This window comes from Gracilinanus agilis, chromosome 2, assembly GCF_016433145.1.
Source record: "Gracilinanus agilis isolate LMUSP501 chromosome 2, AgileGrace, whole genome shotgun sequence".
NCBI classification, from domain to species: Eukaryota; Metazoa; Chordata; class Mammalia; order Didelphimorphia; family Didelphidae; genus Gracilinanus; species Gracilinanus agilis.
The window spans coordinates 566,204,542-566,229,783 of record NC_058131.1 but is presented as its reverse complement, the minus strand read 5'-3'; the positions used below and the strand labels follow the sequence as shown (position 1 = coordinate 566,229,783).

General features: G+C 38.6%; 1 pseudogene; it reads left to right on the top strand.

The window, feature by feature from the left end:
• The window catches only part of LOC123234170, a 50,938-nt pseudogene extending 29,096 nt beyond the window's left edge, over positions 1-21,842 (top strand).
• Positions 21,843-25,242: the final 3,400 nt, after the last annotated feature.

The window sequence follows — 25,242 nt, the reverse complement described above, 5'->3', positions numbered from 1 at the left end:
TCCTCCTCCTCCTCCTCCTCCTCCTCCTCCTCCTCCTCCTTTTCTTTCTTTCTTTCTTTCTTTCTTTCTTTCTTTCTTTCTTTCTTTCTTTCTTTCTTAAATCCTTACCTTCTGTTGTGTGAAGGGAACCCCCTCCCAGGGTCACACATTTGGGTCTGACCTATGTCCCTGCACTCCAGCATGGGTCGTGGGATAGTAAACTAGGCACTTGTCCCAGAAATAATGGGGAAATTGATCTGGGGAAAAAGGGAAAGAATAAAAGAGGGGGTTCCAGGAAGTGGGGCTCTCTATTCTCTAGGGTGTGTAGTGAAAGGAAGGTGGCTAAAGGAGTCATGTGGAGAGCACCCACATGACTAGTGGGTCTACTGACTCATAGTTTAATTTTAATTTTTATAAACAGTGACCCAATAATTCTTTAAAAAAATTTTTTTTATATTTGTCAAATTAAACTTTTAACTATTATATTTTGGCCCCCATTTTTAATTATTATAGCTCTCAATCCACTGAACCACTTATCTATCTTCTTGACCTTCTTGTTAACCAGTCCTCTACCCTTGAGTTCCTTGTCCAGTGACTGCTTGTGCATTGACTGAGGATGACCCTGGATTTCTATATATTTTCCCCACTCCTGCTTAAATGTTACTTGAGGAAGTCACAGGTCCACTATACGTTTATGTTTTCTAAATCTCCACTGAACCTTCCCTTCTCCATAACAAATCTCTTATTCTTCCATTCTCCTTGGTGGCTATTCCAAACCTCTTCTTTCTCCTCAAGCCTTTTACACTATCCTTCTCTCTCTCTTTCAGTAGAACAATCCACCTCTAATTTTGCTGAGAAAATTGTCTGCTAAGAACGCCTTCTTTTCCTCTAATCTTCTGAAATGACCAAACAACCATAATTTTTTTCTAGATCTAAATTCTATGATTCAAGGGACTTCCCACTTCCCTATAGTCTGCTTGACTTCTAGACCTCTTAACTGCCCAAGGCTTGACAATGATCTTGTTTCTCCCTAGTGTGTGTTCACTGGCTCAGACTTATAATATGTCCTGACTTTGGGATTACTTGATAACAATTCCTGACTTGATTCTGATTTTCGATACCTTCTTACTTCCCTTGTCCTAAGATGTAGCCATGTACTCACAGTTGCTACCATCCAGGGACACTATCATCAAGAGAGAGAGGGGTGGGGGGGTTAGTTGGTTTAGACTTCAGATATTTAGGGAAGGATAGAGTTCTAGGGAGAAAGTGGAGCTTTTGGGCAGCACTGCCTGTGGGGGCAGTGTAAAAGTCATAGTTGTGGGCAATGCTATGCTTTGTTCAACACCCCAGAGATGTCCTGGGAGAGTATTGTGCCTCAGTATTTGGTTGGGAAATACTACTTTAATATGGTACTAGAAAGAAAATTGGTCTTTGAGTCAGGACACCTGGGTTCAATCCCATGATGTGATTATTCTAAACCTTGTTTCTGCCACTGATACTGTGTGACCTTGGGCAAGTCCCTTCACTTCCTGAGGAAGGGAAAAATTAATTTCTTTGTTCTTTAGTTTTATTTTGGGCTTTAGGATTATTGGATTTTGGCCTGGAAGAGACCATAGGGATCTCCTAGCTCTACTCCTCATTTTACAGATGAGGAAATTGAGTTTCAGAGAGATTAAGGGATTTGTTTGATCACACAGGCAGAGCTGGGATTCAAACCCAGGCCTTCTGGTTACAAGTTTTCAACATTTTTTTTTCTTTTAAACCCCTATCTTCTGCCTTAAGAATCAGTTCTAAGATAGAAGATCAGTAAGGGTGAGGCAATCAGAGTTAACTGAGTTGCCCAGCTTTATACATAACTAGTCTGAGTCTAGGTTTGAACCCAGTTCTTCCCAACTCCAGACCTGATTGCTCTATGGTAACCCCTATGGCTTCCTCTTACTATGTTCTCTTCCAGTTATTATTGTTGTTATTCAGCTTTTTCAGTCATGTCTAATTTTTTTGTGACCCCATTTGGAGTTTTCTTGGCTAAGAAAGTGGAATATTTTTTTATTTCCTTCTCTGGCTCATCTTACATACAGGGAAACTGAGGCCAACAGAGTTAAGTAACTTTCCTAGGATTACACAAGGAAGTGTCTTAGGACATATTTGAATACAGCTCTTCCAGACTTTCCTAGGATTACACAAGGATGTGTCTTAGGACAGATATGAACACAGCTCTTCCTGACTCCAGACTCAGACTTAGCCATCTAGCTGCTTTTCCAGATGTAAGAAACCATAGTAGGATAATTGGTGTATTTCAGAGAACAATAGAACAGAGGACAGATCATTGTAGAGGAATTCATATGACTTCTACATTGGATGACTCAATATTTATCCTCTACTCCAGCCAGACCAATCTTTTCACTGTTTTTGGAGCACATCATGCTTTTTATGCTCCTGTGTTCATTCCCTCTCCCTTACCTGGAATGACTTCTCTTTTCCACTCCCCTATCCTTTGAAGTTCAGCTCAAATCCCACCTCTTCCAAGAAGCCTGCAGGAGTGCTAGTTTACTCATGATCTCTCCCCTTTGTGGCAGCACCTTACCCTCAGTGACCTCAATGAATCACTCCCATTGGTAATAAATCACAATTCTTTACTATTTCACCACTCCACCATGAGTCTTGACTCCCTATAACATTGTAAACTCAATGAAGATGGGTACAATGTTTGGATGAAATTAAATTGAATTGGTGGTGTAATGGAAAGAGCATTGGGCAAATTCATTTACGTATCTTGTTCTCATTTTCCTTGTTGGTCAAATTAGGGTCCTGGATAGGTTTCAGAAAGTTCAATTAGACAATTATACACACAAATGCATACACGCATATATATGCACACATGTTCTTTTTTTAAAGTTTCAATGCCATAGTCTGTTTTTATGCCATCATTAATGAATGACATTTTCCACCAAACCCTCTACTGCTGAACTATGTCTTTAAAAACAAAACAAAACTATTAATTAATTAATTTTTAGAAAATATTTTTTTATGGTTACATGATTCATGTTCTCTCCTTCCCCCCTTTCCCGAGCTGATAAGCAATTCCACTGGGTTATACATGTGTTTATGAACAGTGTCTTATAAGGAAAACAAATCCCCTCAAAATGACTGTATCTGATAGGGCACACAATGTTTTGCAATGATAGTCCTTTACTCTTTACTAAGAGGATAGAAGTATGTTTCATCATCTTTTCCAGGGCAATGAGTCAAATTGCATATATATGTGCTTATGATTTGCAAGGCACTATGGGAGATGTGCAGATATACAAAGATGAGTCCACACAGTCCCTATCCTTAAGGACCTTATAATTAAATGGAAGAGATAAGATACATATGTGAGTAACTATGATATGTGATAAGTACAGAAGAGAGGTAAAGATTACAGGAGGTTCAAGGAGTGAGAGATCACGAATCAGTTTGATGAACAGCTCTGCGGTCACCCCAAACTTGAAAATTCTGAGTCTTTAAATCTACAAATGAAATGGGCACTACTCACTCCAGTCTGAACCAACCCTTTCCCTATTTTGGCTGAGTCCTTAGTATTTATTCTGTTTGGTTCAGTAGACAGGGCTGTGAGTTTAAGACTAACTTCTCAGTCTTGAAGTTGGTGGCAAGTGTAGAAAACACACAACTTTATGGAACATCTGGAAGATTTCCCTGACTTGGAAAGATATTCAAATAGATCCTAGTAGTGGAAAAGTTCCAAAGCTATTTCCAAATCATCTTGGGCAAGTTTGAGTTGAGAAGAGGCTCAGAGGCAGAGAACACATTGATGAGTTTAAGTAGCCATTCTGTGTCCATTGACAAGAGTAACTCATATTTGTATAGTTGATACTAACAATGTACTTTCTTTATAACTATTCTGCGAGATAGCACATTTTATTGTCTCCATCTTACAGAGAAAGAACTCCTTTCCCCTCTTTTCCTCTTTTCTTTATCCTTTTCTGCCACTTGCTACTAAGCGTATGATCTTAGCCAAGTCACTTACATTTTCAGCCTCTGTTTTCTCATCTTTAAAGTGGAAATAATAATAACACCTGTCAGTGTCCTGGGAAAAATCTCTGTATTTCTTGCTCTAGTTCTAACTTTATTTATATATGATTTTCCCCTCCAACCAGACTTTAAATCTTTTGATTACAGAGAAGACATCTTCATCTGTATCCTCCACAGGTCTAGCATTGACTGACACATTATTATGGATATTTCATCTCCACTTTCCAATTTATTTTAATTTATTTTTAATTATCTTTTTAGCTTCATTCTTTATTTTATTCCAATAACATTTACACATAAGTTTTCCAAAGTGACATGATTCATGTTGCCTCCCTCTCTCTTCCCTCCCTGCTCCTGGAGCCATCTCCAAGTTCTATGCCCCATTCCTTAAATAGTCTTTCTTTTCCCCTCTGTCTCTTGTAATCCCTTGCTCAGTCCATATACAGTTTCTTCCATGAGCCTTTCCTGGATGACCACCTCCAAGTTGTTACTATTATACATACCCCTGCAATTATTTTGTGCTTTTTGTTTGCTTGTTGTTTTTTTTTTTTTTATAAACCCTTATCTTCTGTCTTAGAATCAATACTAAGTATGGTTCCAAGGCAGAAGAGTAGTAATGACTAGGCAATTGAAGTTTAGTGACTTGTCCAGGGTCACAGCTAGAATGTGTCTGAAACCAGATTTGAATCCAGGACTTCCCATCTCCAGGCTTGGCTCTTAATCCACCGAGTCACCTAGCTGCCCCCTTGCAATGACTTTGTACTTAATTAGCCACATTTGTGCCATATCTCTTAAGCAAGGACAGTTTTATATGTTGACTTTATATCCCCAGGCCCCAGCACAGAGCCTTGCAGTAATGGGTACTAATAATTATTTGTTGAATTGAATTGGGGAAGCGGAAGAAATAAACTGTGCCTAGGTATCACTGTGACTAGATTTGATTGTGCTGATACAGCAGCTCATGACAAAATCCCAGTTGGAAGGTAAGAACACTTGTCTTTGAAGCTGCCTGTCTCCAGCTGAACTCGAATCTCTCTTAATGGGCTGAGTACCCAGCTGACAACAAAGATGTTAGGCCAACCTAACAAGAGAGTGAAACAGAAACAGCACACAGAGAGTAATTAGAATCTAATTAATTTGCATTTCACAAAAGAGTCAGGGATGTCACACATTCATAGACTCAACCCAGCAAAGATGAAAGCTCTCACAGGGAAGGGAAAGCAGGGGACAAGGGGAGCAGATGAATCCGGATGCAGAGAAGTTAAAGGAACACTAGAGTGACAATGACTAGTCTGGGAGGGACCTGGAGCAAAGCTGTCTCTGGGTCAGTGAAAAAGGATTGAAAATATTTCTCAGGGGGCAGCTAGATGGTCAGTGGATTGAGAGCCAAGCCTGGAGATGGGAGGAGCAGGGTTCAAATCTGGCCTCAGACATTTCCTAGCTATGTGACCCTGGGCAAGTCACATCATCCCAATTGCTTGGCCCTTACTGCTCTTCTGTCTTAGAACAGAGACCTAGTTTTTATTCTAAGACAAAAGGTAAGGGTTTCAAAAGAAAAGAAAATATTCATCAGCAACCTCTTCCATTTAGAGGGCTTCTAAGTCTATACTTCTTCTGGGACTTGTTTTCCTGGTGGAGGAGAAGGGGAAGAAGGACCAGCATAGCACAATGTAGTGGCATTTGGTGGGGAGAGGACCTAGGCTCAAATCTTCGCATTGCCATTTTGTGTGACTTTAGACAATTAACTCCCTTCATGCCTCAGTTGTCTCATTATTTTGCTCTTGCATCAGTTAAAGTGTTTATCTTCTATGACTTCTTTGTGCACTAAAATTATGATCTTATGAAGAAAGGTATTAGGGAAGAAGAGAAAAGGGTTAGCCTAGAGAAGAATTCAAGAATGGAGAGGGGAAGGAATAGAAAGAAGATTATTTTATTTTATTATTACTATTTTTTAAGTGTTTATTTTTGTTGTCATGTAAAACATACTTCCATATTGGTCATCGTTGTAAGAGCACACTCAAACATAACCAAAACCCCCCAATAAAACCATAAATACACTGATGTGAAGGATGACTCCAACAGTTCTTTCTCTGAAGGTGGAGAGCATTCCCTGTCGTGTCTTTCAGGATTGTCCCCAGATCACTGCATTGCTGAGAGCAGTCAAGTGAGGAAGAAGTTTAAAGAGAGGGAGAGAGATGAGAGAGGGGTAGCCTACCTTATATATGTTTCTCCTGGAGGAAAGGACTAATTTCAGTTTTTGTATCCCAAGCGCCTGGCATATAGTAGGTACTTAATGAGTGCATGTTGGCTGACTGATTACTAATTTGAAGGACAGGTGATTAACATGACCATTTCCCAAGGAAATTATTGAGGAGGCTTCTTCAATATTTAAGCTGTGGTCATCTTCCAGTTCACTATTCAGCCTCAGAATGGGATGGGCGGGGTTGGGATTGACTAAGGGACAAGTTATCCAGATGCCTGGAGCATGGATAAAAGATTTATAAATTCTTTACTGGGAACAACCACAACCGAGATACTAGGAAGTGCGCTCCAGGCTAAGATGCAATCCTGACTATTTATTGAAAGTTGTCAGGCATGCCTGGGATCTCTATCCAACCTGCCCCTACAAGACAATCAGCTGAGGGCCCAAGGCAAAGACAAAAAGTCTCCATGGAAAATGAGGATGGGCTTCCCCAGCTTGGGCACAAGTGATGCTCCTTCTTGCTTTCTCGCTGCCAACATCTCATAGCCAAGTTTTCTTCCCTGACCCCCAACAGAACCTGACAATGACGAATCACAACTGGCCCTTGAGGAACAAGCCTCCACTCACCAGCCGGAGCTGCCTGCAGCTGCCAAGACTCATGAGGAAACAGTTAGCAAAGGAAAACAGCATTAGAGTGAAAAAGAGAGCAGGAAAGGCTATCTCTGAGCCAAGCTTTTGAGAGGTCATTGGGGTTACCAGACTAACTACCAGTCACCATCAAGAAATCTAAAAACACTGTCATGAAGCCAGAAACTCAGTTAGGGATACAGTACCTCCTTACCTTTGGGGAAGCCAAGATTGAGGCCCTGTCAGTAGGCACAGCTAGCTACTGCTGAGGAACTTAAAATTCAGTCTGAAGACGTTTCAGCCACCCAGGAAAACATAGGGATTTCAACTGTACAAGGGAAGAGTAAATGAATGAAAAAGCATCTTAAGGGGAAGCTAGGTGGCTCAGTGGAAAGAGAGTCAGACCTGAATATGGGAGGACCCAGATACTTCCTAGCAATGTGACCCTAGGCAAGTCACTTAACCCCAGCTGCCTAGACCTTATTGCTTTTTGTCTTGGAATCAATACTTAGTATTGATTCCAAGACAGAAGATAAGGGTTGTTTTTTTTGTTTTTTGTTTTTTTTTTAAAGAAAGGAAGGAAGGAAAAAAGAAAAAAGAAAAGAAAAGAAAGCATTTATCAAGTGCTAACTGTGGACCAGACACTGCAAGCAAGCAAGACAACCCTTACTCTTAAGGAAGTAAAATTCTAATCGAAGATAATATGTATAGGGAGAGAGGCAGTGGCAAGAAAAAAAATGTCTTGGTTAAGGGTTCATTTGATTACTCTTTCCAGAAGAGGAAGAGATTGATGGAACAGATTTGGATGTCAAGGATATGGAATTAGTCCTATCCCAGGTAAATGTGTTTAGAGCAAACACTATCTAATCACTACAGATCAAGAGTAATGATATTGTGAATCAGAACAGAGAGACAGCATAGGGTGAGTAGAGTGCTGGGCTAGGAGTCAGGACTAAGATTGGTTTCAAAGCTACCTGTGACCCAGGCAAGTCACTTAACCTGTCTATGCCTCAGGAAACACTATGTCTATAAGTCATAGTATAGGTGCTGATTTGCATTGGTAGAGGGAGTGACTCACACCAATTAAATCAAAAGTTATTATGGCATCAACAATATTGCCATCTGGAAATGACTTTTTTTTTTAATGTTTTAAGAGTAGAGTTGATAAATCTTATTTGGAATTTCTGGTTTTTTTTTAATAGATTAGTATTATTATGATTAATTGTAGGACTTTTTTTTTTTAATAAGAAGAATACTACTACTAGAGGTTCTGTCTAAAGATGTACCCATGAGGGAGCATATTCTCATGCTAAGAGCTATGAATTGGGAGTCAGGATGGCAGGCAGAACCTGGGGAAAATCATTTAATCTTTTGATACTCAGTCCTCTCTCTAGGAAAAGGGAGATGACAGTGCTTGAGGGTTAAGTGAGACTATAGTTAAGAGTTCACTTGACAAAGTAAGAGATGCTCTGACGATGGGAGATGTCAATATTACTGGTACTATTTGTGTTTTGAAAGGCTGGAGTAGAAAGGCAATAGAATGGGCAAGTAATTGGTTCAGTGGATAGGGAGCCAGGCCTGGAGTTGTGGGGTCCTTGGTTCAAATTTGACCTTAGATACTTTCTAGCTGTGTAATCCTGGGCAAGTCACTTAACCTCCATTGCTTTGCCCTTACTGCTCTTCTGTCTTGGAACTGATACTTTTATCAATTCTAAGAAAGAAGGTAAGGGTTTAAAAAAAGAAAAGAAAAGTAAAGGAAGAAAATGAAAAAAGGAGTATGTGATTTAGTGGAAAGAGTGCAGATTCTTGTGTTAAAGGCCCTAGATAGAAATCCAACCTCTGATGCTTTCTGCCTATGGAACCTTGGGCGAGGGAGTTGGCCTAAAAGTCTTCTGAGATCCTGCCTATCTCTAGATCTATGATCCTTTGACCTTATGGGAAGGTTTCTTTCCTGGATCAAACTGGTTTCCACTTGGGGACAAGAATCAATGATATATGTAAAAGAGATTGATGAGAGAAGGCTGGAGGCATAGGTGTAACCATGATGTCTTACAGTGCTGAGTCCCCAGTGTTCATTGGAGTTGTTTTTGTGGTGAATTCAGATATTCTGCTTTAACACAGGGCCTTGGATCATGATATTCTGGAGTTCCAAACCAATCTGAACCAGAACTGTGAAAGTAAATAATGATGAATGTGGGTACTAGATCTAGCAGATAGCTAGCTGGTGGTTGTCTTCTTTCATTTGAATGTAAGGTCTTTGAGGGCACAGATGGTCTTATATTTTGCATGTATTTATATTCCTAGCACTTAGCACAACTTAACACAATGCTTTATCCTCTTAGTTAATTCATCTCTCTCTCTCTCTCTCTCTCTCTCTCTCTCTCTCTCTCTCTCTCTCTCTCTCTCTCTCTCTCTTCTCTCCTCTTTCTGTCTCTGTCTCTCTCTGTCTCTCTCTGTCTCTCTCTGTCTCTCCCTCCCCTCCCCTTCCTCCCTCCCAATCTCGCTCTAAATTTATTCCCAATCTTTAGAATATGGAGCCCACTGAGGATACTGGGAATATATCCAAATGCTTAGGACTTGTATATGCTAGAGAGAAGTTAAAATACAGGAGTTAAAGAATCAGGAATGGTGCAATCTCTCCCCACTCCAAATGTTGAATAAAAATTGGAGGAGACAAAGGGTGATTTCATTCCTACCAGTTTAGTCCTGGAGAAAAGCAACCTTCATTTTTCTTCTACTGCCCCACTTGGGTCCATCCAAAACTTTTTTTTAAAATTTTTATTTTTAAAAATATTTTTTCCATGTTTACATGATTCATTTTCTTTCCCTCCCCTTTTCCCTCCCCCCCCCCCTCAGAGCCAACAAGAAATTCCACTGGGTTATAGAAATATTATCACTTGATACCTATTTCCATCTTATTCATTTTTTGCAATAGAGCAATCTTTTAAAAACAAAACCCCAAATTGTATACCATATAAACAAGTGATAAGATATGTTTTTCTTCTGCTTTTCTATTCCCACAGTTCTTTCTCTTGATGCAGACAGCATTTTTTTTTTTTCTCATAAGTCCCTCAGGATTGTTCTGAATCTTTGCATTGCTATTAGTGGTAAAATCCATTACATTGGATCATTCCACAATGTTTCTGTGTACAATGTTCTCTTGGCTCTGCTCATTTCACTCTATATCAGTTCATGGGGGTTCTTCCAGTTCATGTAGAAATCCTCCAGTCCATCATTCTTTACAGTACAATCACATCCCATCACCATCATAAATATATAATTCCCCATTTTCTAATTTTTTGACACCACAAAGAGCACAGCTATGAATATTTTTGTACAACCCTTTTTATTATCTTTTTGGGGTACAAACCTATTAGTGGTGGTGCTGGATCAAAGGGCAGGCATTCTTTTAAAGCCCTTTGGGTATAATTCCAAATTGCCTTCCAGAATGGTTCTTCCAAAACTTTTTTAAAAATTAAAAACTGTAAAACAGTCAATAGAAGTTAGATTTCTTTGAGCTTAAGGACTTTTTTTTTTGTCTTTGTATTCTCAGCATCTTGCAGATTGTCTTATACACAATAGTTTCTTAATAATTTTTAAAAAATTTAATCAAGCTATAGATTAGGAGATTGACTTTCAAAACAAGAAAGTGACTTACTGAAGGTCATACAAGTGATCAATGGCATAGCTGAGATGTCACTCAAATACTCCTAACCTAGTTCAAAGTACATGCTCCATTTATAATAAACTGGTACTGTTATCTTTGCATGAAGTTGAGATTATTTACTAATTATTACTAAATCATTAAGATTATAGTTAGCTCCCCCAAGTTCTTGGCTGCCTTTGGACCAAACCATATTCTAATTAGAAGATGAAAGGCTTACTGCTCTTTTCATTTCCACTGTTGTATTCATTATGCATATTGTTGTCTCTTTTTACTTTACTTGGCATCAATTTGTATAAATATTTCCATGCTTTTATATATTCCTATTTGTTGTTTTTTATTGCATGGTGATATTCCATTTAGTTAATGTTCCATAATTTTATTTTCACCATTCCCAGTTGATGGGCATCTATTTTGTTTTCAGTTCTTTGCTCCCACAAAATAAATGTTGCTGTAAATATTTTGGTGTTTATTAGGGGTCATTAGTAAAGCTCCACCTACCTTTAAGCTGTATGGTGAGGCTAAAGAAAATAATGGCTGTAAAGGAGTTTTGTCAAGCGCAGAAGAGCCTACACATGTAAAAAGACCATTATTCTCATGAACTCTCTCTTCCTTTCCCTTCTTAGTGTCTGACTGGAAAGCTATTTCTTTTTCTTTTGGGAGAAGTCAGGTCTGGCAGACATCAATTCTTAGACTTGTGACGAACACACATTCCTTGACATCTCCCTCTTGGCCTCAAGCTGTATCTGAGAGCCTCATTTATTGGCTGTGGTCATAGACTGAAGCCCCAAACTGTTAATGGGCTGTGGCAGTTCAGTTCTTTCAATGTTGCACTAAAGTAAAAAGTCCAGACATGTTTTCCGATGGAATGTCAGACTGTTTCGAGTCCTGTTATTGGTGGCACTAGCCTCAAAAGGCTCCCTTTGGAACTCATCAAGTCGTAGTCCTTTCAGACTCTGATTGGGACTCCCTGGTTATCAGATCCCACCAATCCCAGACATAACATGTGAAAGAAGGGCTGGTTCCATGAGGCTGAAAATCTAATTACACGTGTAAGGTTATCCAATTCATTGAGGACTCCATTTCTGTGCCTGTCTGCAGCCAAAAAAAAAAAAAAAAATCAGACCAAGATTCCAAAAGGGCAGAGTCCCCATTCTATTATCTTCACTCTTGATAACAGCTATCAGCTCTCATTTGCTATTCTTTAGGCTTGGAATGGGTTCAAACTCAGGATATCAGATCCTGCTTTAGTTCTCCCTGGAATTCATGACTCAGTTATATGCTCATCAGGAAGACCAGAATGTTGTTTTTAACCTTTTGGCCAGCTATAATTTTGAGACATGCAAAAGGTAGCTTTGAGGTTGGGTTTTCATGTGGGAAGAATGACTGTGGGTTTTTAAAGCATTCTGTCATACCCAAGTGTCTTTTTTCCATGCTCAAGAGGGAAAGGCTTTAAGAAACGCTTCTTGTCAACAGAAAGTCTAATTCCAAAACTCTGAGAAGTTGTGACACTCAGTTTACAAGGAACTAGTCTTTGCAAATGTCTATGATTGATGGTAGGAGAGAGTCAGAAGGGCACTGTTGTTGAAGAGTCTAGAATGGAAAATAAGACCATCCCAAGGAAATAGACACCATATCATACTTAAATGGGAATTTCTATTTTGGAGTTTTCCGAGGAATTATGTAGAAGAGGGAGAAAGGATGTCAGTTAAGAAATAAATACCTGATTATGCAATAAAAGGGGGATATAGTCAATAGACTCTATTGGTATCCTGTAGATGTGAAGAAAATTGGAGGAAGACCTTCTGTCCAATATTCCTTATGGTAAATTTATGGAAGGATGTAGACAACAGCTACATGAGATTCGAGAGCTTGGATAGGTTGTAATCAGAATCATTGGAGGGAATACAGAGACGAGTTCCAGTTAGTCGTTAAGAAATATAAGAGGGAGGGGGCAGCTGGGTAGCTCAGTGGATTGAGAGCCAGGCCTAGATATGGGAGGTCCTAGGTTCAAGTCTGGCCTCAGACACTTCCCAGCTGTGTGACCCTGGGCAAGTCACTTGACCCCCATTGCCTACCCCTTACCACTCTTCTGCCTTGGAGCCAATACACAGTATTGACTCCAAGATGGAAGGTAAGGGTTATTTAAAAAAAAAAGAAAGAAGAAATATAAGAAGGGTCCAGCTAGGTGGCTCAGTGGATTGAGATCCAGAAAAGGCTTAGAAATGGAAAAGAAAGGGACTAGGCTCAAATCTGGTCTCAGATACTTCCTAGCTGTGTGATCCTGGGTAAGTCACTTAACCCCCATTGCCTAGTCCTTCCTGCTTTTCTGCCTTAGAATCAATACATAATATTGATTCTAAGACAGAAGGCAAGGTTATAAAAAAAAATGAAAGAAAAATAAGAGGCTCCTGCAGATAGAGAGGTGATGGACTCAGAATACAGACTGAAGTATTTTTTTTCTTTTGGATATGGTTAATGTGAGAATTTATTTTGCTTGACTGTTTTCAGTTTTTTTCTTTTTCTGATTTCATTTCAATTTTCTTGGCAAAGATATGGGAGTGGTTTGCTATTTCTTTCTCCAGCTAATTTTACAGATGCAAAATGGAGGCAAATAGCATTAAATGACTTACCTAGGGTCACACAGCTAGTGTCTGAAGCCAGATTTGAACTCACACAGAAGAATCTTTCTGACACCAGGCCTGACACTCTAGCCACTGTGTCACCTAGCTATCTACTTGAGTATACATATTTGTAAAAGGTCTTGTTTTCCTTGCTTTTTTAGTGAGAGGGGGAAAGAAAGAAGAGAAATTAGAATTGGAAATAATTTAAAATTCTTAAAAAAAACTATTGGCATAGACAATAAAAAAAAGAAGCTTAAAACTTAGAGAAGCAATATGGAAGAAATATTTCCTTCTTACCTGTGAGGTAATACAAAGGATAATAGGGTCAACAAAACTTTGGCTTTTTTAATCTTTTCTATATAAGATTAAAGAAGCAAATCCCAAACAGAGTCACAAAGAGTTGGGCATGACTGAAATGACTAAACAAGAACAATGAAATATTGTTTAATATCCATAGTTCTATGTCCCCCTTTTTTATGTATAAAAGGATATGTTAATTGCAAGTGCTTTCCTTTTCCCTCCAAGGAATGTAAAGGAATTAAATATATGCCTATATTCTATAGAATACATTCATATGTGTGTGCATATGTCTATGTCTATATAAATGTGTGTTTGACCATATTAAAAAATAAATCTATCCCCTTCTAAAATAATCCCATGATCTTATTACATATTGAAAACTTAATCCCCTCTCCTTATGGAATTCACATTTTATAAGAAAAATATAATGGGGTCCAAATAGCTATAAACATCTGTATGAATCTATTGGTTCTTCACTTCCTAGAACAATTCAAATTAATTCTCCTGGTACTTGCCAGAAAATTGACATGTATTCTTTAAATGTTAACTGTCTTGATTTTTGCTTTAACCCTTAAAATTAGCCAAGAAAATATTCCTTTCCCCCCCAATAATAATGTCTATCTGGACTAGCCAGTATGACAGGGAAAAAAAAATGACGAATGTTGGAGGGGATGTGGGAAAATTAAGTCAATAATGCACTGTTGGTGGAGTTGTGATCTGGTCCAACCATTCCGGAGAGCAATTTGGAACTATGTCCAAAGAGATTTTTAAAAAATGGAAAAGGACCTATTTGTAAAAAATATTTATAGTATCTCTTTTTGTGCTAGCAAAGAATTGGAATTGAGGGAATGGATGTCCATGACTTGGGGAATGACTGAATAAGTTGTGGAATATGATTTTAATGGAAGACTATTTGTGCTATAAGAAATGATGAGCAGGATGATTTCAGAAAAAAAATTGGTAAGATTTACATGAACTGATGAAAAGTGAAGTGAACAGAACCAGAAGAACATTGTACACTGAAACTGCAATATTGTATGATGCATAGCTATGAATGACCTAGCTATTCTCAGCAATATAGTGATCTAAGACAATCCCAAAGACTCATAATGAAAAATACCATCTGCCCCAGAGAAAGAACTGATGAAAACCAATATATACTATATTTAACATTCTTTCTTTTTTATTGTTCGAGATCTCTTCCACAAAATGACTTATGTGAAAAATGTTTATGTAATTGCACAGAGAGTAGGTAGGTAGGAGAGAGAGAGAGAATTTGGAACTCAAAAAAAATTAAATAAATGTTAAAAAATTGTTTTTACCTATAATCAAGAAAAATATTTTTATTTTTATTTATTTTATTTACTAATATTTTGTTTTTTTAACTCAATTGCATGGAAAACAATTTGTTTAATCTTCATTTTCTTTAAGTTTGAGCCAAATTCTCACCCTCCCTCTTTCCTTCCTCTCCCCCTTCTCAGATGGCAAGCAATCTGATATAGATTTTATATGTGTAATAGGTAAAACATCTTTCCATATTAATCCTTTTGTGAAAGAGAACTCAAACAAATGAAAGATAAGTGAAGAAATAAAGTGAAATATAGTATGTCTCAGACTGCATTCAGACTTCATCAGTTCTTTCTCTGGAGGCAGTTGGTATTTTTCACATTTTCTTCTAATCTTGGTTGCATTGGTTTTGTTTGTGCAAAAACTCTTTAGCTTAGTATAATAAGTTCTCCATTTTACATCCTATAATGTTTTCTTTCTCTAATTTGGTCATAAATTCTCCCTTTGTTTATAGGTTTTACAGGTAGACTATTCTATGCTCCTCTAACTTGTTAATGATAGTACTCTTTATGTCTAAAACATGTATCCATTTGACCTTATCTTGATGTAGGAGGTGAAATACTTGTCTATACCTAGTCCCTGCCATACACTTTTCTAGTTTTCCCAGAAGTTTGTCAAATAATGATTTCTTGTCCCCAAAGCTTGGATCTTTCGGTTTATCATACACTAAATCTACTCTACAGATCTTTAGTTTTATTTCTTAGCTAGTACCCAGATTGTTTTGATGATTATAGTTATGAAACACAGTTTGATATATGGTTCTCCTGGCCACCTTTTTTCACATTTTTTTTTCATTGACTCCCTTGATATTCTTGATCTTTTGTTCTTCCATATGAATTTTGTTGTTATTACTTTTTCTAGTTCTGTAAAATAATTTTTGGGTAATTCAATTGCTATGGTATTAAGTAAATAGATTAATTCAGGTAGAATTGTCATTTTTATTAAATTGGCTCAGAGGAAAAATATTATTTAAAAAAATGTCATTCTGGGCCTAAATGACTTCACTGTATCAAGTACCATATTTGTTACTCCATGTCTCTCTTATTAACCAACCTAAAATGGAACATTTTATTTGTTTTGATTTGAACAATCTATTTCCATACTCTAACTCTAACTTCTAACCTCAACCAATTTCTGCACTCAAAGATCCTAAATTTTAGATCAGATTGCAAAAGTAACAGCTATTGGGTCAGCTAGGCAGTGAGGTGAATAGAACAATGGGACTGGAATTGGGAAGACCTTCAAAAAAAAAAGACTCTTTCCTTTTAGTTTATGTATCCCTAATACCCAGCACAGTGCTTTATAGATAGTAGGTTCTTAATAGATGCTTGTTGAATAGAATGGTATTGAATTGGACCAAAATTCATCCTAACTACAGAGCCCCACGGGTCTTTCCCTCTCCCTTTTATCTCTATACTCTTCAAATATTATATGAATGAGCACTTGGCAATTGACTTTATTTTTATTGTTGAATTATTTTGGGTACATGTGACTCTTTATTACCCCATTTGGTTGTTGTTTTGTTTGTTTGCTTGCTTTAATAGCAAATACACTGGAGCTGTTTACCATTTTCATCTCTAGCTTGGTTGACAGATGAGGATGTGAGACAAACAGGATTAAATGACTTGCCTAGGGCCACACAACTGAGGCCAGATTTGAACTCAGGAAGATGAGTCTTTCTGATTCCAAGTCCAGTATCCACTGTGCCATCTTGCTACCCTTATACCTGCCACTAACTAGCTCTGTCACCAAGCTGAGTCACTGTAATGGACCAATCCTCATTTATAAAATAAGAGGGTAGAATGAATTGATCTTTGAAGACTTGCAACTCCAACATTTAATGAAGTATGGAGGAACCTTGACCCCTCCCTACGTCCCTGGCAAACGAAGTTTTATGAGCGCTTCTTGTCTGCCATCAATATTTTGTAATACTTGGTTATCATCAGTATGGTATATTGGATTGGCTTCTTATGGTTTCATACATATTTACCCTGTCCCCCCAATAACAATGTATATTCCCTGATTGTCATATACTTTTGTACCCTCCTTATTACTATGTAGTACTAGTTAGGAACAAAGGTGGGATTGAATTGTTGAACTAAATTCAACCTAAGTTATAGTGTCATTCCTTTTATGTACAGATTAGCTGTCCTAGAGCTATAGGAGAATCCAAAATTTAGTGAGAAAAGCAGAGAAACTTTCAGTAAAACACATTAACTAAAGTCTAAGCACTTTAGACCCTAGCACAGTGGTTCCCAAACTTTTTTGGCCTACCACCCCCTTTCCAGAAAAAATATTACTTAGCCCCCTGGAAATTAATTTTTTTTCCAGTAGAAATCTAGAAATTATTTATTGTGGAACAATAATAAGAATTACCATGAAATTTTCATGGAGTATAAAAGACAATGGGAGGAAGTGAAATACAACATAGAGAAAATTAAAAAGCAAGCACCAAAACACTAAAATTATTTACCCAGCAAAATCCAGTAGGCTGTTTGAAGTCAAGAAATAGATAGTTGAGATCCAATTGGACTTGGAAGACATATACACTTTTGTAAAATCTTAGTACAACAATCAAGCCTTCTAGGAAAAAGATAAACATTTAACACAATTTCTACTTTATCCCTACTTCTCAAATCAAGGCAAACCATTATTTACAAAATGTGTGCGGTTTTTTGTTGTTGATGTTGTTAAATAAAATGTTGTAGGTTGTATTGTAATCTATTTGGGCCTTTCAATCTGAACTGAGACTGAATTTTCTTATATGTTTTTGCCCCCAATTAGAGTGTGAGTTCTTTGAGAGCAAAGTCTATCTTGATTTTTCTCTTTGTACTCCTGGCTCGGAAATTAATTAAAAAAAAATTTTTTTTATGTGACCTTGGGCAAGTCACTTGACCCCCATTGCCTACCCTTACCACTCTTCCACCTATGAGTCAATACACAGAAGTTAAGGGTTTAAAAAAAAATTTTAATAGCAATCAATAGGAAAGATAAATGTACCTGTGGCCATTACCATCTCCCTGGATCGCTGCAGCACCCACCAGGGGGCGGTGGCACCCACTTTGGGAATCACTGCCTAGCAGAAACCCTCAGACACATGGAATAGTGTAAATCTATCAATTAACAGGCAAAAATAAGTGTTGTACTGTGTGCTGGGTATTATATTTAGTACTATGGATACATATTAAAATTGAAATCAAAAGGAGATGGGTATGAATTCCACCCATGACATTTATCAGCTATGAGCTGGCATAGTGGATAGAGTGCCAGACCTGGAATCAGGAAGACTCTTCTTTGTGAGTTCAAATCCAGCCTTGAGTATGTGACCCTTGGCAAACTTAGTTCCTCATTTGCAAAATGAGCTGGAGAAAGAAATGGCAAACCATTCCAGTATCTTTGCAAAGAAAATCCCCCCCCCCCAAATTGTACCAGACTAAAGACAACTAAACAACCATGTAATGTAGGAAAATGAATTGAATTTGGACTCAAGGGGAGTCGGGTATGAACCCCACTTTTGATATCTATTAAGTATGGGTCTATGGACAACTCATTAATTTCTCTGAGCTTCAGTTTCCTTATCTGTAAAATCAGGATAATAAAAAGCAACTAGATCACTGGATTATTGAAAGCATTAAGTGAAATAATGTATGTCAAATGCTTTTAAATCTTAAAGCATTATATAAATGTTAGCTATTAGTGTAATATCAATGATAATTTCTATGTCTTCAGTACCTTACAGTTATACTGTACCTTCTTATGTAAATTTCATTTAATTCTTATAACAGTCTTGTGAGTTAGGTTGTACAATTTGTATTATCTCCATTTACAGACTAATAAACTGAATTCAGAGAGAGAAAATGTCTGCCCAAGATTATTTAACTTATAAGTATCAGAGGCAAGAACCAACTCAGGTTCTAGGGTTTCAAATACTTTTCCTCTGTACCACACTCTTTAATGACTTTTATCTTAATCACAGTTCTAAAAAGCTTGTGTCTGAGAGGCAAGTACTGAAGTATAGAAGTGGAAGTCCTGTGTTCAAATCTTGATCTTGCTACTCACTCCCTGGGGTAGTTGGGTGGCATAGTGGATAGAGTGCTGGTCCTGGAGTCAAGAAGACTCATCTGCAGGTGTTCAAAGTTAGTCTCAGACACTTAATAGCTATGTGACCATGGGCAAGTTACTTAATCCTGTTTGCCTCAGTTTCCTCAACTGTAAAATGAACTAGGGAAGGAAATGGTGAACTGCTCTAGTATCTTTGCCAAGAAAACCCCAAATGGGGTCACAAGGAGTTGGGCACAACTGAAAAATGACTGGAACTTACTACCAATGTGGCTTCTGATAAATCATTTTACATCTCTTGGCTTCAGTTTCTTTATCTGTGAAGTGAAGAGGTTGGACTAGATATCTCTAAGGTCCTTTTTTTAATTCTTACCATTATATGACCCTAAATTCACTGATCTGTCCAGAGCTGCTGAAATACAACAGATCAGAAGGTAAAGTAAAATGATATGCCAGAAACAGTTTTGCTCAGAGCAGAGAGGAGTGATGATTGCCAAAGAAGTAATATTCAAAAATAAAAGTCTCTATCAAATAAAATATTTATAAACAAGATTTAGAACTAGAAAAGAATGGTAGTCTACAGTCATTTAGTGGAGAAGCTAATGAATTCCCTTTCACATCTAAATTGTCTCATAAACCTCCCTAGATTATAGCCCAGTACAATCCCTGATATCTGTCAAGATGAAACCGAGTCTTCAAGGAAGTGCTAGATATTGTTTTAAGAAGGCGGGAAGCAAATAATATCTTTTAGAAATGTTTCTCTCAAAAATAACTTTTTAAAAAGTTTCATTGCTTAAGAGGGTAAACTTCAGTCTTGTGGGAAATGCATTTATGAATATATTCATGAATGTGATGGAATACTATTGTGCTATAAGAAATGAGGAAATAGAAGATTTCAAAATCACAGAAAGACTTGAATGAACTGATACAGAGTGAAGAGAGCAGAACCAGGAGATCAATTTATACTCTAACATATTATAAAAGTGAGCAATTTTAAGGATTTTTATCAACTGATGAAGAATGAAATGAACAGAACCTGGGGGGCAATTTATAAAATAACAATAACACTATAACAATAAACAACTTTGAAAGCTGAAAAACTATGATTGATACAATGACTGTTCATGATTCCAGAGTATTGATGGTGAAGCATGCTTTCCATGACAGACAGGTGATGGACAAAGGGTATAGAAGTGCACACTCTCACATATACACAAATATACTGTGCATGTATATGTATGTATGTATGTATGTATACAGCCACTTAGGGAATTTGTTTTTCTTGACTATGCATATTTATTACAATAAATTTCTTTTTCTTTTCTCTTTTCAATGGAGTGAGGAGTAGGAAGGAGAAAAAAATGAAATTTTTTTCATTAAAAAACAGAGTTGGGGGTTCTACAGATGTGAAATGTTGCATGTATTTTCTATAAAGTTACTGTATTAATAGCTTTACTCCTATATTTTACTTTGAAAAAAATTTACTTTTTTATAAGACATCTCTCATGGGATAAGAATAATCTATAATGGTTATGTAAAACAAATATTTTTTTTTAAAGAAAAGTACATTCCCTTGGGACCAATGATGCCAAAGCAGCATTCCTACACAATTATTATTATCCAAAGAAATCTCTGAAAATGGCAAAGATCAACCAGCAACAAGCACGACCATCTGGAGGTAGGAATTATGGCCTTGTAGATGCTGGAAATGACATCCTTAATTCCTTCTTAAAGAATTTATTAAGTACCTGGAACGGAGATGGGACCTTAGATTTTATTGGTACCAAGAACTCCTAGATGAGGACTCTCCCTTTACAAGCCAGCATTTTCTTTGCAACTTGGAGACAACAGAATTGCCTAGATTACATTGAGCTGTCAAATAACTTACACAATTTGGCTGGTATAATTTGGATCAAAAATTTGAACCTAGGTTTTCCTGGCTCTGAGACCAACTCTCTAATCTACTGCATATGCAAAACATTGCCTCTAGGATAAAGTATGAATTCTTCAGCTTGATATTTAAAGTTCTTCACAGTCTAACCTCTTCAGGCTTATTATTTTAGTACCCCACTTCACCCACTTTAGATTCTAGCCCAACGGGCATACTTGCCATTCCCCAAATTCAGTCCTCCATCTCCTGGTTTTGCCCAGGCCATCCAGTATGCCTGGAATCTATTCCTTATGCCTCTTAGAATCCTTCGTGATTTTTAACTCATTGGGGGAAACCTTCACTCCAATTATCAGGGTTCTTTCCATCATCCTTAAATTGTCATGTATAAATATTTGTTTTATATACTTTACCCACTCCACTCCACTCCATCCCACAATCCCACTCCAAACACTTGTAGAAATAATCTCCTTGGGGGCAGGGGCTGGTCTGCCCCCCTCCTCACCCCACCATGTCAGTCTTTGTATCTCCAAATGTCTTGCTCTTGGTATAGGTTCAATAAATGCTTGTTGAATTGAATTGGACTGGTTATGGCTAGTCTCTCATGCTACTGAGATTAGATGTGATGCAGATCTTTGTCATTAAGGAGTTTGCTACTCTGCATGGTAGGATTTAAAGCCACGAGAGAATTGGGTGATTGAAAACAGGGGTGAAGTGAGTCCCTCAAAGTCATAGAGTCAGTAAGGAATAATGAAGCCAGAATTTGAACTCTCATGACTCGAAATCTAGAGTTCTCTCCATAATACAAACTGATAGGAAAAGATAAGCATACCGTATATTTATAAAGGAATAGGAACTTGACCTGCAATTCCATTGCTATAGGAATCTGTGGAGGATGGAACTCCCTTTATTATTGCAGGTTGGCACAAATACGGCTTTGTAGTATTAAAAGCACTTTTGTGTCTATCACCTCATTTTATCTTTATAACAACCATTTGAAATATGTAGGGTGGGTCGTCTTAGTGTGGTGGAAAGATCGACGACCTTGGAATCCGGCCAATGGCCGGCCGAGGCTCTATCTCCAGCTCGGCCATAAACTTGGTGCATGACCTCCTTTAACCTGCCAGGCCCCAGCTTCCTTATTCATAAAATAAAAAGAAGTTTGAACGACGTGATATCTAAGAATCTATATGATCCCCAAATTATATGATTGTATGTTTCATTCATTTCTCTTTGACAAGAAACTGAAACCCAGAGAGTTTAACTTGCAAAATGTCATGAAGCAAAATGTATCACAGCAAGATTAGGACTCAGGATTCCAGTTCTGGAATTGGGAGGACCTGAATTCAAATCTGGTCTCAGATACTTCCAAGCTATGTGACGTTGGACAAGTCACTTAACCCCTTATTAATCTTCGGTCTTAGAATTAATACTAAGTTCCAAGACAGAAGGTCAGGACTTATATTTTTTTAAAGAAAAGGAAAGGAGAAAACACAGATCCCTTTGATGCTCGTGAGAAGACATCCTACTTCTCAGTGGATTGAACTCCATAACTGTTATTTCAATTCATTTTTGTTAAGCTGCTACTTATGTGTTAGGTTGGGTGACAGTGATGAAAAGATGAAAGATGACAGAACTCGTAGAGTTTACAATCTGATAAAGAGGACAATAATATCAGTAATAGCTAGCTCTTATATAGTGCCTACTATGTGCCAGACATTGTGCTAAGCATTTTACAAATATCATCTCATTTGATCCTCACGATAACCCTGGGAAGTAGGTGCCATTATTATCTCCATTTTACAGTTGAGGAAACTGAGGCAGAGGACAAGTGGCTTACCCAAGGTCACACAGTAAGTCTCTGAGACCAGTTTCATATGAAAATCTTTTTGATTCTAGAACTCTATCATCTGTGCTACCTAGCTGCTAGGAACATGCATACACATGCACACACACACACACACACACACCTCTTTAATACAAGTGAGACTATGATCAGTGCAAAGGGGAAGTCTAGACAAAGTACAATAAGACATTTGGGAAAGGAAAGAATATTTAAGGAGGATAAGAGCCAGTGACATGCTGGTAAATGTTTAATGACTGGACCCGCCAGATTGTGCTCTGGACACACTTTTACATTTAATCTGCAGAATTAGCATTTCCCCCATCAGTTTCTTAAGTCTAGACATTCAACAAAACAATAAATCAAGCCCAGATTTGTAGGACTTTGCAGTTGCCAGTTTCAAAGGTGTAAATTCTCTTGCTGAAAATTTAACAATTGGCTTTAGATTTGGTTCCAAGATGGCTCTGGAAGAGCTCAATGAAAAGTGTGGACTGATTTAGCTCTCACTTTCAACTCTGGTGGCTCCCTACATCTTCTAGGATCAAAATCAAAATCTTTTAATTGCCTTAAAAAAAAAACCCAACTCTTATCTTCCATCTTAGAATCAATGCTGTGTATTTGTTCCAAGGCAGAAGAGTGGTAAGGGTTAAGCAATGGGAGTTAAGTGACTTGCCCAGGGTCACCCAGCTAGGAAGTATCTGAGACCATATTTGAACCCAGGACCTCCCATCTCTAGGGCTGACTCTCAATCCACAGAGCCACCTCACTTTCCCCTCTAATTGGCTTTTAAAGCTCCTCACATAATTTTTTTTCCCCTATCCTAATCTTCCCACACATCTTACTCTGCCATGGACTCTTCCATCCAGTGATGGCTGGCCTCCTGATGGATCCTCAGCTCCATCTCTGTAATTCCATGCAGGGAAGGTTCTTCCTCTTCATTTCTGCTTCCTGGCATATCCTTGGCTTCCTTCAGGTTTTAGCTAAAATCTCACCTTCTGCTGAAAGCCCTTCTCCGTCCTCTTTAATCTTTCTCTCTGGGAACGCTTCCCATTCACTCTATACATAACTTGTTTGTACATAGTTGTTTGCACGGTGTGTCCCTCCCATTAGGTGGGGAGCTCCTTGAGAGCAATGACTGTTTTTCCTTTCTATTCCCGGCCCCCAGTGTGATGCTTGGCAAACAGTAGGAGCTTCATAAATGCTAGCGGACTAATTGACTGACCTCCAGCCCTTCGTTTATGGGTTTATGCCACACGTGTGTGGCTTTATCCTGATGAGCTTGTAACTTACCCCTCCCAGAGCCATTTCTTCCATCCTCGCATCCCTGGGAGGGCCTGCCAGTTATGCGTTTGTGGGTTTGGCTGCCTCAGCCCATTTCAGGACATGGCTGTGAGCCTCCCAGGTGCCAGAAGCCAACATTTCCCATGACTCAATCCGAGGTTCGCTCCATTCCTCCTGGTCCCTCCTGTTCGGTTTGCCAAGGTTGGCGGATTCCTCTGGCCACCTCGGCTGGGCTGTGGTGGTTTTCTTGGGGTTAGGCCAGAGTCCCAACTCCTTTTCCTTCAAATGGCCGGGCTCCCGCTGCGAAATCTGCTTCCCAAGAAAATGGGCCTTCCCAGCTTCGCCTTTGCGGCCTCTCTGGAAATGGGATCAGACAATGCTTTTGGCAGGTGAGCCAGGAAAAGGAAAAGAATCTCAGCTGTGACTAACGTGTGTGTGTTTTAAATAAACATGGACTTGAATGCACAGAGCAAGTTAGAACTAACAAGAGAGCATGGCCTTAGTCACATGCCCTGGGGCCATATGGGAGCTTCAGGAGGGAAATGGACTTTTTCTTTTTTTTTTTTTGTGGAAACAGAAAAAGAATCTTCTTTAACTTCTGGGTGATAGAATAGTAACAAGGCTACATGGGATCAGCCTGCAGCAAAATGGAGTGTAGGTGGAAACTGGTTTCTGAGTCCTAGCCTCTCTGGTCTGTGGTAGAGTCAAGAACCCCCAGGACACCAAATGCTGGGATGTTCCCTCCTTGTTCCCTACCCACTTGATAGAATTAGCTGGCTGGAAGAGTGAAGGGGCATCTTTTTTAGGATTATACAATTATTATATAATTATACAATCTCTCTCTCCTCTCCCTTTCCATCTCCCACACTCTCTCTTCCCATCCCCTCTTTCTCCCCCTCCCTTCCTCTCCCCTCCCTCCCTCTCTCTCTTTCTGTCTCTCTCTCTGCTTTTTCCCTCCTCTCTCCACTTTCCCCTTTCTCTCCCTCTCCCTCCTCTCTCTTCCCCCTCTCTCCGTCTTTCTCTCTCTCTCCCTCCCTCTCTTTCTCCTTCTCTCCCTCTCTCTCCTTCTTTATCTCTCCCCTCTCTCCCCCTTCCTCTCTCTCTCTCTTCCTCTTCTCCCCTCTCCCCCCTCTCTTTCTGTCTCTCTGACTCTTTGTCTCTCTCTTCTTTCTCTGTCTCTCTGTCTCTCTCTCTTCCCCCTCTCTCCATTTCTCTCTTCTCCCTCAAGATTCCTTTTCAGGGGCCTTCTTTCTCCCCAGATGTTCAAGGTCCTCTGGCTTTTCTTTCCTGCTTTTCTCTTCTCTTCTCTTCTTTTCTTTCTCTCTTCTCCTTCCTTCCTTCTTGCCTTCCTTCCTTCCTGCCTTCCTGCCTTCCTTCCTTCCTGCCTTCCTTCTT